Source organism: Mustela nivalis (genome assembly GCF_964662115.1).
Source record: "Mustela nivalis genome assembly, chromosome: X".
Taxonomy (NCBI): domain Eukaryota; kingdom Metazoa; phylum Chordata; class Mammalia; order Carnivora; family Mustelidae; genus Mustela; species Mustela nivalis.
The window spans coordinates 16,515,263-16,531,317 of NC_139040.1; the positions used below are offsets into that span (position 1 = coordinate 16,515,263).

General features: G+C 38.1%; 1 long non-coding RNA gene across 1 annotated transcript; it reads left to right on the plus strand.

Moving 5' to 3' along the window:
• Positions 1–341: 341 nt before the first annotated feature.
• LOC309855518 lies at positions 342–15,348 on the plus strand. Its single transcript, XR_014306841.1, has 3 exons — positions 342–412; positions 3,909–4,008; positions 15,233–15,348. It is a non-coding gene; the product is annotated as an uncharacterized lncRNA (long non-coding RNA).
• The last annotated feature ends 707 nt before the right edge of the window (positions 15,349–16,055 follow it).

Genomic DNA, 16,055 nt, shown 5'->3' on the forward strand with positions numbered 1-16,055 from the left:
TAGGGATCATTACCTAATCGGTTTTACAGAACACTTTCTCTCTTTGTTTCTATCTCTCTCCATATAAATAATACTTTCTAATAGAATAGAATATATCTGTGCATGTTTATAATACATCGGATACTTATCTAGATATACATCTCTAATACTTTGTAGTGCACATTCCATTTTTTTTCTTGATACTGGAGGAATTGTGAATGCGTGCTGCTAGTTCCAGTTCCAACCCAACTTGACGAGATACTTCCTGCTTTCACCCATGTTGTAATTTTATCTCCCTTCTTCCACTGAGAGCCCTGGTTTCCAACAACAGAACTCATTTACTCAAACACACATAAAATAGTTTCAGAGTTCCTGTACTCATACTGCTCCAAAAAAACAGACTTACTTAAAAGGGTTGAAGATTTTTATGCAGGTTTGTTTGTTTTTTTTAATCCCTGGTCCAGGGCTATATAGACCAAGAACTGTGTTCCAAAGTTACTCCTCTTAGCTGTTTTCAATGTGGTTATGTTATTCGTTAGAAATGTACTTGGAATCATTTGTTTCTTATTGCATTGTGTGGGGTTCCTCCTCCCTTTCTGTTGATTCCATTTTATCTTTGAAAATGTAGAACATTGGCATGACTTCAGAAGTCCAAACGGCAAAAATGCATACTCAGAGAAGTGTGATTTCCTGCCCTATCTCTTCCAACCTGTTCTCTTCTCCCTGAGAAAGAAGTGTAAGCATTACAAGGATTGTGGCTTTCCAAAACTCAACCCTACTTGATAAGACCTTATTCCTTAATAGTTACTTTGGGGGGCAGTGGCACTTAAGAAAAAAAGGTCTAAACTAAAAGAATTTTCCTGGAGAGTCCAATAAAGAAAAAAAAAAAAAGGTTCAGAAACACCACAGTAATCTGTCCTCTATCTCTATACTTTTGTCATTTTGAGAATGTTAAGTAAACTGAATCTTACACTGTAATCTTTTGAGATTGGATTCCTGTCACTCAACATAATGTCTTTGCAATCCACCCAAGTTGTGTATATGAAAAGTTCTTTCCTCTAAATTGCTGAGTAGTGTTCCATGCTATGACTGTACCAGAGTTTGAAGACACTACTCATCCATGGAAGGTTCTGGGTTTTTTGCAGCTTTTAGAGATTGTGAATAAAGTATTTATAGACATTGCCATATAGATTCTTGTGTGAACATAAATTTTCATTTCTCTGGGATAAATGCTAGGAGGACAATTGCTGGGTGATATGCATGTATATGTTTAATTTTCTAAAGGACTGACATACTGTTTTCCAGAATGTCTGTGCCATTTTGGATTCCCTCCAGCAATGGTTGATAGATCCAGTTTTTCCACACCCTCACCAGCATTTGCTATCATCAGTATTTTTCATTTTTAATCATTCTGAGAGGTGTATAATATCTCGTTGTGGTTTCAATTGGCCTTTCTCTAACGGCCAATGGTGTTGAATATACTTTCAAGTGCTTGTTTTATTATTTAGAGGGTTTTTTTAAAGATTTTTTTTTATTTATTTGACAGAGAGAGAGAGAGTGATCACAAGTAGGCAGAGAGAGAGAGGAGGAAGCAGGCTCCCTGCTGAGCAGAGAGCCGGATGCAGGGCTTGATCCCAGGACCCTGAGATCATGACCTGAGCCGAAGGCAGAGGCTTAACCCACTGAGCCACCCAGGCGCCCCTGGAGTTTTCAGTACATAGATCTTATACAGTTTTGTTACAATTATACTTAATCACTTCATTTTATTTGAGGATTGTAAATAGTATTTTGCTTTTAATTCTGGTTCCCATTTGTTCATTGTTCGTATGCAAAAATACAGTTGATATTTGTATGTTTGTCGTGTGTCCAGTGACTTTTTGACTTTGCTGAATTCACTTTTTCTTGGTGCTTTCTGGTAGATTCCTGGGATTATATACTTAGACAATATAACATCTGCAAATATGAACAGTAATATTTCCTCCTATCTAATCTGTATGTCTTCTTTCCTTTTCTTGCCTTCTTTTTTGCTGTGACTTTCTGCACTATGATGGCATTTGAATAAGAGTGGGGAGAGTAGACATTCTTGCTTGTTTTTAGCGGAAAACATTCAGTATTTCACCATTAAGTATGTTAGCCGTAGGTTTTGTGTACGTGTGTTTTATATAACAGTAGTTTATCTGACTTTTTGAAGAAGTAGGCTCCACGCCCAGCATGGAGCCCAATGTGGGGCTTGAACTCATGACCCTGAGATGGAGATCTGAGATCAAGAGTTAGATGCTTAACCAACTTAGCCACCCAGGCACCCTGAGCTGTGTAGGGGTTTTGTTGATGATTTTTATCAAGTTGAGGAAGTTCACCTCCACTCTTGTTCACCTCTACTCTTAGTTGGGTGAGAGCTTTCATCGTGAACATCAGGGACTGAATGATTTTGTGTCCCTTCAAAATTCATATGCTGAGGTCCTAATCCCTGATGTGATAGTACTTGGAATTGGGAGCTTTGAATGGTTGTTACAGTTGACTTTGGATTTTGTTACGGTTACATCAAGTGATGAGACTGGGGCCCTCACCATGGGATTAACGACTTTATAAATAAAGAGGAAGACACATTAACAAATGCTCTCTCTCCACCAGCTGAATACACAGCGATACTACTTCCTGCCAGCCAGGAAGAAGTTCTTCAACAGGCATCTAATCTGGCAGGACCTTGATCTTGGACTTTCCAGCCTCGTGAACCATGAGAAAGAAATTTCTGTTGTTTAAGGGACCCAACTTAACGGTATTTTGTTTTATAGCTGCCTGAGCTAAGACAATGAATGAGTTTAGGATTTTGTCAAATGCCTTTTGTGACTCCATTGATATAATGATGGGTTTCTTTTCTTTTGCCTGTCACTGAACTAACTTTCTAGACCCAAGATGGGGCCGGTCCTGCCCGAGGCACCACAGTGGCAAACTGAAACTCAGCTAACTTTTCCATCCTTGTAAATACTCCACTTGACCAGAGTTGCAACCTGGTCAGTCAATCCTCAAAAGTCAAGGCAACTCTGGGTCTTTCTCACTCCCAATAGGGTCAACTATGTGGCCCCAGCCAATCAGATATTTTGTTTGTCTCTTCCTTGTTCTTTATTTTTTATCCTATACAAGCTTCTTGTCTTCCACCGCATTTCGTAGTTCTCTGAAAGGAGACTGTCCACTTCATGAAGTGTGAAATAAAGTTTCACCCATCACCTAAAGTGTATTCTTTAATCTTTTTTTAAAAAAACACGGCCAAACATGGCCAATTATGTTTTGCATAATCAACCAGTCTGAAATTCCTGGAATGAAATGCACTTGGTTGTGGCATCTAATGGTTTTCACATGTTACTAGATTCAATTTGTTCATATTCAATAGAGGATTTTGTGTGTAAGTTCATGCAAGATACAGACTTATCTGTAGTTTTCTCTGTACTGTCTTTGACTAATCTTGGTATCAGGGCACCACCAGCCTCATAAAATGAGTTGGAAAATGCTCCCTCTTCTTCTATTTTCTGGGAAAAATTGTTTAAATTGGATGTTACTTCTTTAAATGCTTTGTAGAATTCTCTAGGGCTGGAGATTTCCTTTATGGGAATTCTAAAATGGTAAATTCATGTTATTTAATAGTTTCAGAACTGTTAATGTTATCTTTCTTCTTGAGTGAGTTTTGGCATTTTTCAGGTTTTGAAGAATTGATGAATTTCATTTACATTGTCAAATTTCTGTGCAAAGAGTTATCCATAGTAATCCCTTACTATCCTATTAATGCCTGCAGAGAATGTAATGATATCCATTCTTCCTTCCTTTCTTTCTCTCTCTCTTTTCTTTCTTTCTTTCTTTCTTTCTTTCTTTCTTTCTTTCTTTCTTTCTTTCTTTCTTTCTTTTTTTCTTTCTTTCTTTCTTTCTCTGAGACACAGCATCCACACGAGCAAGAGGAGGAGCAGAGGGAGAGGGAGAGAGAATGTCCAGAAGACTTCCTGCTGAGCATGGAGCCCAGTGGGGCAGGATCTCAAGACGGTAAGATCATGACCTGAGAAAAAAACCGGCTGTGCCACCCAGGCACCCCGATACCCTATCTTTCATTTCTGGTATCTGTAGACTTGTGTTATCTTTCTTTTTTCTTTAGCAGCCTGTTAAGAGGCTTATCAATTTTGTTGCTCTTTTCAGAGAACTAACTTCTTGATTCATTGATTTTTCTCTGTTCAATTTCATTGATTTCTGCTCTTATCTTTATTGTTTCCTTCTTCATGCTTGCTTTGGGCTTATTCTACTCTTCTCTTTTTGAGGTTCTTGAGTGAGGGCTTGATTGTTGTTTTTGAGAGATTTCTTCTTTTCTGAGCATTCGGTGCTATAAATTTCCCTCTCAACACTGCCTTAGTTTCACCCTACACATTTTAATATGTTGTATTTTATTTTCATTTAGTTGGATGTAGTTTTGATGTACTTTGAGATTTCCTCTTTGAATCATTAGGTTATTTAGATGCATGCTGTCTAATTGCTAAGATGTTTGGTGATTTTACTGTAGGTTCTGTTATTGATTTCTAGTATGGTTCCATTATGGTCAGAACAATTTCTGGATGATTTAAATTCATTTAATTTTTTGAGGTTTGTTTTATGACCCAGGATATGATCTATTTTGGTCAAAGTGTCACGTGCTCTTGTGATGAATTATATTCTGCTGTAGTTGGGTGGAATGTCAGAACCAATTGGCTATGGTTGTTAATGGTTAACCAGTTTCCTATGGCTGCTGTGATAAATTACAACAGACTTAGTGGCTTAAAACAACTCAAATTTATTATCTTATGGTTCTATAGCCCAGAAGTCAGAAATGGGTCTTACTGGGCTAAAAACAATGTGTCACTAGGGCTACCTTTTTTACCAAGGCTCTAGGGGAGAATCCATTACCTTGCCCATTGCTGCTTCTAAAAGGTGCTCACATGCCTTAGCTCCTGGCCCTCCTCTTCCATCTTTGAAGCCAGCAGTGGGTTGGAAGTTTTTCATTTCACAGCACTCTTCTGACTCCCTCTTTCACAGTTAAGGACCATCATAATTACATTTAACTTGTTTAGACAACCTAGAATCACCTCCCTCTTTTAAGGTCAACTGATGAACAAACTTAATTCCATTGGTTACTTTAATTCCCATGTAATGGAACATATTCCCAAGGTTCTGAGGATTGAAACATAAACAACTTGGTGGGGGGAATTATTATTCCGCCTACCATTTTGTCATGTAATATAACATATTCAGAGATTCTGGGGATGAAAACATGAATATTTTTAGGAGGTTATTTTTTTTAAAGATTTATTTATTTATTTGAGAGAGAGAGTTCTCATGAACAGGGGAGGGCCAGAGGGAGAGAGAATCAGATTCCACACTGAGTGTGGAGCCTGATGAGGGGCTCAATCCCATGACTCCGAGATCACAATCCAAATCAAAACCAGGAGTCAGATGTACAACCGACTGTGCCACCCAGGCGACCACCACTGTGGTGTTTTTCAGCTCTCCTATATCCTTGTTGATTTTCTATCTGTAAGTTCTTCCAATCGCTAAAACAGGGTTGTTAAAGTCCTCGACTGTATTGTGGACCTGTCTGTTTCTCTTTTTAGTTCTATCAGTTTGTTTATGGTTTCACAGTTTTTGAAGTTCTGTGCTTTGGTGTACACATTTAGCATCACTGTGTCTTCTTGGTAGATTGAACCTTTTCTCATTGTGAAATGTCCTTCTTTAACCTTGATAATATTTTCTTTGAAATCTACTTCATCTGATGCTAATAAAGCCAGTCCTGCTTTCTCTTTTCTTTTTTCCTTTTATCTTTTCTTTTCTTTTCTTTTCTTTTCTTCTCTTTTCTTTTTTGGAATGAGCATGTCCATACATGTGAGCAGGGGTGGGGGCAGAGAGAGGTTGGGAGAGGGAGAGAATCTTAAGCAGGCTCTATGCCCAGTGCAGAACCTGACACAGGGCTCTATCTCATGACTCTGAGATCATGACCTGAGCAGAAATCAAGAGTTGGACATTTAGGGGCACCTGGGTGGCTGAGTGGGTTAAGCTGCTGCCTTTGGCTCAGGTCATGATCCCAGGGTCCTGGGATTGAGCCCCACATCTGGTTCTCTGCTCAGCAGGGAGCCTGCTTTCCTCTCTCTCTATCTCTGCTAGCCTCTCTGCCTACTTGTGATCTCTGTCAAATAAATAAATAAAATCTTTAAAAAAAAAGTTGGACATTTAACTGATTCAGCCAACTAGGTGGCCCAGTGCTTTGTTTTGATTAATGTTTGCATGCTATATTTTTTCCATCCTTTTACTTTTAATCTCTGTGCTTAATTCTATTTTTGTATCTACTTATATTTGAAGTGAGTTTTTGTAGGAAGCATATAGGTGAACCACGTTCCTTTACCCATTCTGCCAATCTCCATTTTTCAACAGATATACTTACATTTGCCTTTAACAAAATATTGGTATATTAGAGCTTAAGTTTCCCATTTTGTTGTTTATTTTCCTTTTATTCATTCTCTCTTTTTATGGAGGTAAGACTTGTATAACTTAAAACCAACAGCTTTAAATTGTGCAATTCCATGGTGTTTCATACATTCACAATGTTATGCAATCCTCACCTTTAGTTCCAAAATATTTCCTCATCACAAAAAGAAACCCATATCCAATAAGCAGTCATTCCCGTTCCCTCCTCCCCCCAGACTCTGGCAAGCACTGATTTACTTCCTGTTCCTGTGGATTTGCCTCTTCTGGGTATTTCATATGAATGGAATCACACAACATGTGACCTTTTATGTCTGGCTTCTTTCAACAGGCATAATGTTTTCGGGTGTCATCCACACTGCAGGATTCCTTTTTATGACTTAATAATATTCTGCTACTTATTCGTTCATGATTCTATGGATTGGAGATATTTCCATCTTCAGGCAGTTGTGAACAGAGCTGCTATGAACATTTGTGTATAAGTGCGTGTTTGAATACCTGTGGTATCGTGATTTATAAGAAATAGATGTGTTTGATTACTCAGGTGACCAAAATAAATTTCTCGTATTTATTTGGTCTTTGTCCACCATTCCGGGCTCATAACTTCCAAAACCTTTGGAATCGCCAGAGCAATGAGAGCCTCTTTTGTTATATTTGGTCTCTTGTTCTCAGTTCCTGAAATTGGTTCAGAGCCGCCAATGTGAAATGGATGTCTTGTTATTCATTATAAGCCCCTTTCTACCACAACTGGGTTTATGTTAATGAGGTGACTTTTAGAAAGCACCCAAGGATGGGGGCTTATTGCCGGGGAACCAACCTTGAATAGAGGTTTGAAACTTTCAGTCCCTCCCCCTGATTTCCAGGAAGAGGTTGAGTCAGTCACCAATGGTCCATGATTTAATCCACCATATCTACATAATGAAGCCTCTAGAAAAACCCAAAAGTTTGGAATTCCAAGAGCTTTCAGGTTGGGGAACCAGAAGTCTTCCATGTGCCACCATGCCTGGTCCTAAACTCCACAAGGATGGAAACTCCTTTGGGACCTTGCCCTAAGTATGGCTTCATCTGCCTGTTGATTCATAGCCTTTGTAAGAAACCAGTAATCCAGTGAGTAAATGGGTTTCCTGAGTTCTGTGAGCCGCTCTAGAAAATGAACTGAACCCAAGGTGGGAGTTCCGGCAGCTCTGATTTATAGGTCGTTGGTCAGAAGCACAGGCAACAACCTGGACGGGTGACTAGAATCGGACATGGGGAACTAATTGCTGATTCCTACAGCTGAGCCCCGAACCCACAGAATTTGACGCTGTCTCTGGGTAGATTGTGTCAGAATTGAATTCCATGGTAGGACGGCGAGATGGTGTCTGAGCACAGCTTGTAGGGTGTGGGGTAAAAAGTATAAGTAGAAAGCCAGGGGTATCAAGATAGGTTATTGATTGGGGATCTTTCTTTTCTTTAAACATAAGCATGGACCACTACAAATTTATGTCTGAGCACACCTTTCACAGCATCCCATAGATTTTGTCATGTTGCGCTTTCACGTTCATTTTTTCAACTTATCCTTCATTGAGATATAATTGACATATGACACAATACTACTTTGTGTCCCACATTTTATTTTAAATATAAATACATATTTATATTACATAATATAACTATATAATATATGTATATAATATGTAATAAATATATATTTATATATTTTATATATAATGTATATATTATATATATAAATAGTAAATAAAATGTGTGTTGTACTACATGTGTACAACATAATGATTTGATATTTGTATATATTTCAAAATGATCACCACAATAAGTCTAGTTTCCATCCACCACCCTGCACAGGTACAATTTCTGTCCTTGTGATGAGAATGGCCAAGGTTTACTGTCTTAGCAACTGGCAAATATGAAATACAGTATTGTAACCTATGGTCACCACACTGTACATGACATCCCCATGTCTATTCACTTAGAGCTGGAAGTTTGTGCCTTTTGATCCCCTTCATCTTTTTACCTGTCTCCTCCACCCCTACCTCCAGCAGTTGCCAGTTTGTTCTCTGTATTGATGGGTTTGGGTTTTTTTTTTTTTAGATTCTACATGTAAGTGAGATCATATGATATTTGTCTTTCCCTGTTGGATTTATTTGACTTAGCATAATGCCCCAAGGTCCATACATGTTGCAAATGCAAGATTTTGTCCTTTTTTTAATGGCTGAATAATATTCGTGTGTGTGTGTGTGTACCATATCTTTAGCCACTCATCCAAAATTGATACTTGGGCCGCTTCCATGTCTCAGCTATTGTAAAGAATGCTGGATTAAACCTGAGGGTACATATATCTTTTTGACTTAGTGTTTTTGTTTCCTTCAGATAATTACCCAGAAGTGGAATTACTGGATCATACGGTAGCTGTCTTATAATTTTTTAAAATATTCATATGGGCGCCTGGGTGGCTCAGTGGGTTGAGCTGCTGCATTCGGCTCGGGTCATGATCTCGGGGTCCTGGGATCGAGTCCCGCATTGGGCTCTCTGCTCAGCAGAGAGCCTGCTTCCTCCTCTCTCTCTGCCTGCCTCTCTGCCTACTTGTGTTCTCTCTCTGTCAAATAGATAAAAAAAAAATAAATAAAAAATAAAAAATAAAAAAAAATAAAATATTCATATATTTTAGAGGTAAGGGGAGGCAGGCTTCCCATGAAGCAGGCTTCTGGAACATTGGTCACGTTTTCTATGTTGATCTGGGCAGTGATACATGGGTACGTTCACCTTGTGAAAATGCACTGAGAGATGCCTGTAAGATCTGTGCCCTTTATGTAGCGTGGAGGTTTTACTTCAAAAGAAAACTCATCGAAAATTGCCTTTGAAAATTCTAATATAGATAAGTGCAATCTAAGGCAGAGTAGGGAGAGAAAGAAAACCAAGTTTTGTTATCTTTGGTGATTTGGATTCATTTTTTAAAAAGTAGATTTTAGCAGAAAAATAACACAGATATTTTTTAAGCTGGACATATGTCCCTGTCTTTATTGTAGGAGTTGAGATTTCACTGTAGTCACAGGAAGGATAATAATAGTAAATAAAATGTTTATTCTGAGGATCAAATTACATCTCTTTCCCCCTACCTATTTCAGCCTCCATGTAGACTGATATAATACATGGGCATATACACATATACATCTATATATAGATATATAGATCAAGATCCCCTCTTTCTGACTACAGCACCAAAAGCACCAAAATCCCATAATTTTCTAACACAAATGAGACAATGTGCTATGGAGAAACGTGGGCTCTGGAGACAGACCTGGTTGTGGCACTTCATGTCCTTCAATGCTAAAATAGGACTATTAATACCTACCTCATAGGGCTGTATGTCATGTGCCTAGCCCCCAGTGCCCGTTCAATAAATGGTAGTCATTATTATTATTCTTAAAATGTATTTATTTAGAGAGAGTGTGTGAGAGAGAGTGTGAGCTGGGGGGCGGGGCAGAGGGAGAGAGAAAAGCTCAAGCAGACTCCCTGCTGAGCGTGGAGCCCAAAGTGGGGCTCCATCTCACGACTCCAGGATCATGACCTAAGCCGAAAACGGGAATCAGATGCTTAATCGACTGAGCCGCCCTGGTGCCCCTGTAGCCGTGATTATTTTTATTACTACTGTTAAGTATAGGGGCTTCACCATCCTTACAGATGGGTGGAAGAAAGAGGTTGTGGGTATGTCTACATCATCTAATCCCCTCCCTTCTTGAATAATTCCTGTGTTGATAGTTGTATGCCAGCCAGCATGGACATTCTCTGACCCCAACGCTTAGAACTCACTTTCAGCAGAAACAAGACACACCCCATAAGAGGCTTGATGGGAAGTGGACTAGAGCTGAGGAGTAAAGTTAAGTTATATCCAAGCCTGGTAGCAGTGGGACCTGGGACCTAATTGTAATGTGGAGTAGACAGTAAAAAGCCACGCAGGGCTCCAAGCTCAGGTGGGAAATGTAGACAGAGAAATGCAGGAAGTCTGCACCAAGAAAGGAATTTGAATCTGCCACTGAGGCCATTTGGTTAGTCCAGGAATTCCCCGGGGAATTGCCAGGAGTGGGCACTGTTGTTTAAATGTCAGTTGTGTTCAGGCTGGACCTTTCCAGGTTCAGACCTTTCAGTACTCTCCCAAAGAAGGGAAGAGACACAGACAAGTTGTCTAGCAAACAGTACAAACCCAAATGGTCAGGACAGGGAGCCCAGTGGGCCAAGCACTGCCATCCACAAGCAAGCAATCAAACCACCTCCAAGCTCAACCCACATGCTGCCCTTATTTATTGAGGGCTACAGTGCTCGACTGTTCAACTGCTGATTATTTCCCGCCCCATGATGATGCTGTTACAGTATCAGTTCTGACCCCATGATGACGCTGTTACAGTACCAGTTTACCAGGAGATACACGCTGTATTCCCTCTGTGCATCCACAAGGGGCAACAGAGAGCAGCAGGTGTTAGTCTCATTGAGGGTTCTTTAAGGAGCTACATATACTCCTTGCCACTGTGAAGACTATATTCAGCAACTGGGGTCAAGGGGAGGTCAATCACTTGGAGGAGGAAGTAAAGAGATTGAGCACAGGAAGACTCACCTTCTCTTATAGCCTAAGCCTCACTCTTGCCTGGCTTTTTTTTCTGGAGTCCATGCTCTTGGTGGGGAACAAAGACGATCCATGTTCATAAAAACTCCCATCGTGCCCCTGTCCAACTGTTTCCTGGCATCTGACCTCTCATTTAGATGATGGTGGACTTAATTTCTTAGTGGCCGGATCACAATGTAAAGCATTTATGATTCTGTACCCCGCCCCAGGAAAAATAAACAAGAAAAACACATCATTCATTCATTCATTCATTCAGTACACAGTTGTTCACAATCTACCACTCCAGAATCCTTTCAGATGACAAGATGACAGTGTGGGATAATTGTTACTGAACTGGCAGGAAGCCCAGCAGCATTAACAACAAAGTGAAGGAAGAACTTTTCACTGGCAAACTAGCTGGCAAAATCATTAGACACAAACCTAAGTATTTATATTCTCCCATTTCAGTATAAAAACAAATGCCATAATCATAACTCTATGGGATTTCAGTTACAAACCAGGGCATGTCATTTAATTGACACAGCATTAATCCTCTTTCATAGGCTAGCAACATGTAGAACTGAGGTTCAGTTTCTCATCAAAGACACAATCGGCTCACTGGAATGTCTAAAGCCCAGCTGGAGAGGAAAAAATTCTAGAACAACCTGTGCATCTAACTTTTGGATAAAACATGAAACAGAAAATATCATTGTACTTTTAGCAGAAATTGTTGGGGAAAGCAAAATGTACTACACACATTTCTGGAGAAATTACTCGAGTAACTATTAAAGGAGTGTTATTAAAACTTGTCCCGCAGGGTCCTGGAACACAGCCATTCCCAATTAGATGTTGGCTTTATCAAGAGTCCACCCCTTCCCTTCACAGGGAAAGTAATTGGCACCTCAGGAGAATCTGTGACAACATTGGCAGTTTCATTTACTGGGTAATGGTACTTTTTTTTTCCTCTTCTTATTCTTCCCTAGCTTCCCCTAAGATATAATTCACATGCCTTTTTACAGTGTACAATTCAGTGCTTTTTAGTATTTTCACAAAGTTGCGCAACCATGATCTACTTCCTGTCTCTATGAATTTGCCCATCCTGGACGTTTCAAATACATGAAATTATCAACGGGTAGCCTTTTGTTTCTGGCTTCTTTTTTGAATTGAGGTGTTGTTAACATGTAATGTCTTATTATTTTCAGGTATGCAACATATCAATTGGATAATTCTATACATCACTCAGCGGTCACCACAGTGGGCGTAGTCCCAATCTGTCACCAATGTGTCTGGCTTCTTTGACTTAAGCATGTTTTCTGAGGTCATTTATGTCGTGGGACACGTAAGTACTTCACTCCCTTTATGGCAGATTAATACTCCATTGTATGGCTAGACCATATGTTGTTGATCAGTTTATTGACGGACACTCGGATTGTTTGCACATTTTGGCTGTATATGTGATGTTGCAATGAGCATTCACATACAAGTTTCTGTGGGAATGCATATTTTCCTTTCTTTTTAAAAAAATTTTATTTATTTATTTGTCAGATGGAGATCACAAGTAGGCTGAGAAGCAGGCAGAGAGAGAGGAGGAAGCAGGCTCCCTGCCGAGCAGAGAGCCCAATTTGGGGCTTGATCCCAGGACCCTGGGATCATGACCTGAGCTGAAGGCAGAGGTTTTAACCCACTGAACCACCCAGGAACACCCATATTTTCATTTCTTTTAGGTGTATCTCTAGACATGGAATCACTGGCTCATGTGGTGAATCTATGTTTAACTTTTTGAGGAACTGCCAAACTGTTTTCCAAATCAGCTGTACCATTTTGCATAGCCACCAGCAATGTATAAGGGTTCCAATCTCTCCATATCCTCACCAACATTTGTTGTTGGCCATCTTTTTTATGATAGCCACGTTGGTGGATGCAATGTGGTATCTCATTGTGGTTTGATTTACATTTCCCTAATGAATAATGACACTGAGTATATTTACATGCACTTTTTTGGCCATTCATACATTTTTGGATAAATGTCTATCCAGGTCTGTTGCCCATTTTTAATTAGGTTGTCTTTTTGTTGCTAAGCTGGAAGACTTTTTTATATACTCTGGATACTACAACCTTAGCAGTTTCATTATTTGCAAAATTTTTCTCTTGTTATGTGAATTATGTTTTTCAATTTCTCTTTGTAAGTAATCTCTACACCCAACAGTGGGGCTCGAATTTACACCCCAAGATCAAGAGTCACAGGCTCCACACACTGAGCCAGCTAGGTGCCCCTTCAATTTCCTAATAGGGTTCTTTGGTGCACAGAAGTTTTCAATTTTGATGAGGTCCCATTTATCTACTTTTTCTTTTGTCCCATGTGCTTTTGGTGTCATATCTTAGAACCCATTGCAAATTCAATGTCATGAAGACTTCTCCTATGTTTTCTCCTAAATGTTTTATAGTTATAACTCTTACATTCAGCTCTTTGATCCATTTTGAGTTAAATTTTTTATGAGTTAAATTTTTTATATGGTGTGAAGTAGGGGCGAAACTTAATTTTTTTTTTTTTTTTTGCTTGTGAATATCCAGTTTTCCAAGCCTCATTTGTTGAAAAAAGTATTCTCCATTGAATGGTCTTCATACCCTTCTCAAAAACCAATTGACCATAGATCAATTATTTTCCATGATCTATACATTTATCCTTGTGCTAGTATAACATTGTTTTGATTAATATAACTTTGTAGTAAGTTCTGAAGCTGAGAACTGTAAGGCCTCTAACTTTGTTCTTTTTCAAGATTGTTTGGTTACTCCTGGTCCCTTGCACTTCCATACTAATTTTAGGATGAACTTGTCCATTTCTGTAGAAAAGGCAGCTGGAATTTTGAAAAGGAGTCCATATTTTCTATTAGTCAATTTGGGGAGTACTTTCATCTTAATACTATTAAGTTTGCCAGTCCTGGGAATATAGGATGTCTTTCCACTTATTTAGGTCTTTAATTTCATTCAACAATATCTTGTAGTTTTCAGTATACATACTCATTGGTCAAATTTATTCCTCAGTATTTTAATAGTGTTTTAATCTTTTTGATGCTGTCATAAATTCAATTATTTTCTTGGTTTCACTTTTGTATTTTTCTTTGTTGGTTTAAAGAAACATCACTGATTTTTGTGTGTAGATCTCATTTCCTCCAACCTTGCTACACTGGTTTATTGCCTCTAATAGGTTATTTTGTGAATTCCTTAGAATTTTCTAAATACAAACACCAGTCACATGCAACTAGAGATGGTTTTACTTCTTCCTTTCCAGTCTGGGTGCTTTTTCTTTCTTTTTCTGGCTTAATTCTCCATGATCAAAACTCCAATACAATGTTGAATAGAAACAGCAATAGAAGACGTTCATGTTTGGTTTCTGATCTTAGGGGGAAAGCTCTCAGTATTTTACCGTTAATTATGATGCCAGCAGTGGATTTTTCAAAGACATCCTTTATCAGATTGAAGACATCCTATTTTATTTCTACAGCTGGGTATTTTGGGGTTTTTTCTTAATCATGAAAGAGTGTTGGGTTTTGTCAACTTTTTCCGCATCTATGAAATTATTATATTGTTGTCTTTTATTCTATTAATATGCTATATTACACTCATTGATTTTAGTATATTGAACAAATCTTGTATTTCTGAGATAAATCCTATTTGGTTGTTGTAGGATTTGGCTTAATAGTATTTTGTTGAGATTTTTGTGTCTATATTTATAATGGACATTGGTGTGTAGTCTTATTTTCTTGTGATGTCTTTGTCTGGTTTTATGATCAGTGTATTACTTGCCTCTTAGAATGAGTTGGGAAGTGTTCTGTCCTTTATTATTTTTTGGAAGAGTTTAAATGATTGCTGATAGTTCTTTAAACTTTGCTAGTTAAGCCACCTGGTCCTGGACATTTCTTTGTTGGAATTTTTTTTTTCTTGATGAATGGCTCAATCTCTACTTGCAGATCTATTTCCATTTCCTATTTGTTATTCACTTATTTTCATTAGTTTGTCTTTCTAGGAATTTGTCCATTTCATCAGCGTGAGCTAATTTGTTCACATACGATTGTTCATAGCATTCTTTTATAACCCTATGTATTTCTGTCAGGTCAATGGTAATGTCCTGTTTCACTCTTTTTTAAAAAGATTTCTTCTTTTTTTTTTCAGTAATTTCTACATCCACTCTGGGGCTTGAGCACATGACTCCAAGATCAAGAATCACATGTTCTTCCGACTGGGCCAGCCTGGCACCCCCACCTTCATTCTTGATTTTAGTAATTTGAGTCCTCTTTCTTTATTTCTCAAGGTTTCAACAGTATCTTTATTTCTCAAGATATTCAATCATATCTTGTAGTTTTCAGTGTACATACTCTTGGTCAAATTTATTCCTAAGTATTTTAATCGTGTTTTAATCTTTTTGATGCTGTCATAAATTGAATTATTTTCTTAGTTTCACTTTTGTATTGTTCTTTGTTGGTTTCTCAATTTTGTTGATCTTTTCAAAGAGCTACCTTTTAGTTTTTGTTGATTTGGTTTATCATTTTTCTATTACCTATTTCTTTAGTTTCCCCTAATCCTTATTTTCTACTTCCTTCTTGGAAGGGTTTGTCTTCTTTGGGTTTAATTTGCTAGTCTTTTTTCTAGTTTCCTAAAATGGAAGATTGTGTTATTGATTTAGAGATATTTCTTCTTTTTTAATATTAGTATTTATAAGTATAAAGTCTACTAAGCATTCCTAGACATGCATCCCATACATTTTATATGCTGTATTTTAGTTGTTATTCATCTTAAAGTATTTTCTAATTTCCATTATGATTTTTTATTTGAATCATTGATAATCTAGTAGTGCATTGTTTAATTTCTGTATATTTATAAATTTCCTTCTGTTATTGATTTCTGTTTCCATTCCATTTTGAGTAGAAAACATACTTTGTATGATATAAATTCTTTCTTTTTTCTTTTTTTTTAAGATTTTATTTAGAACCTGGGT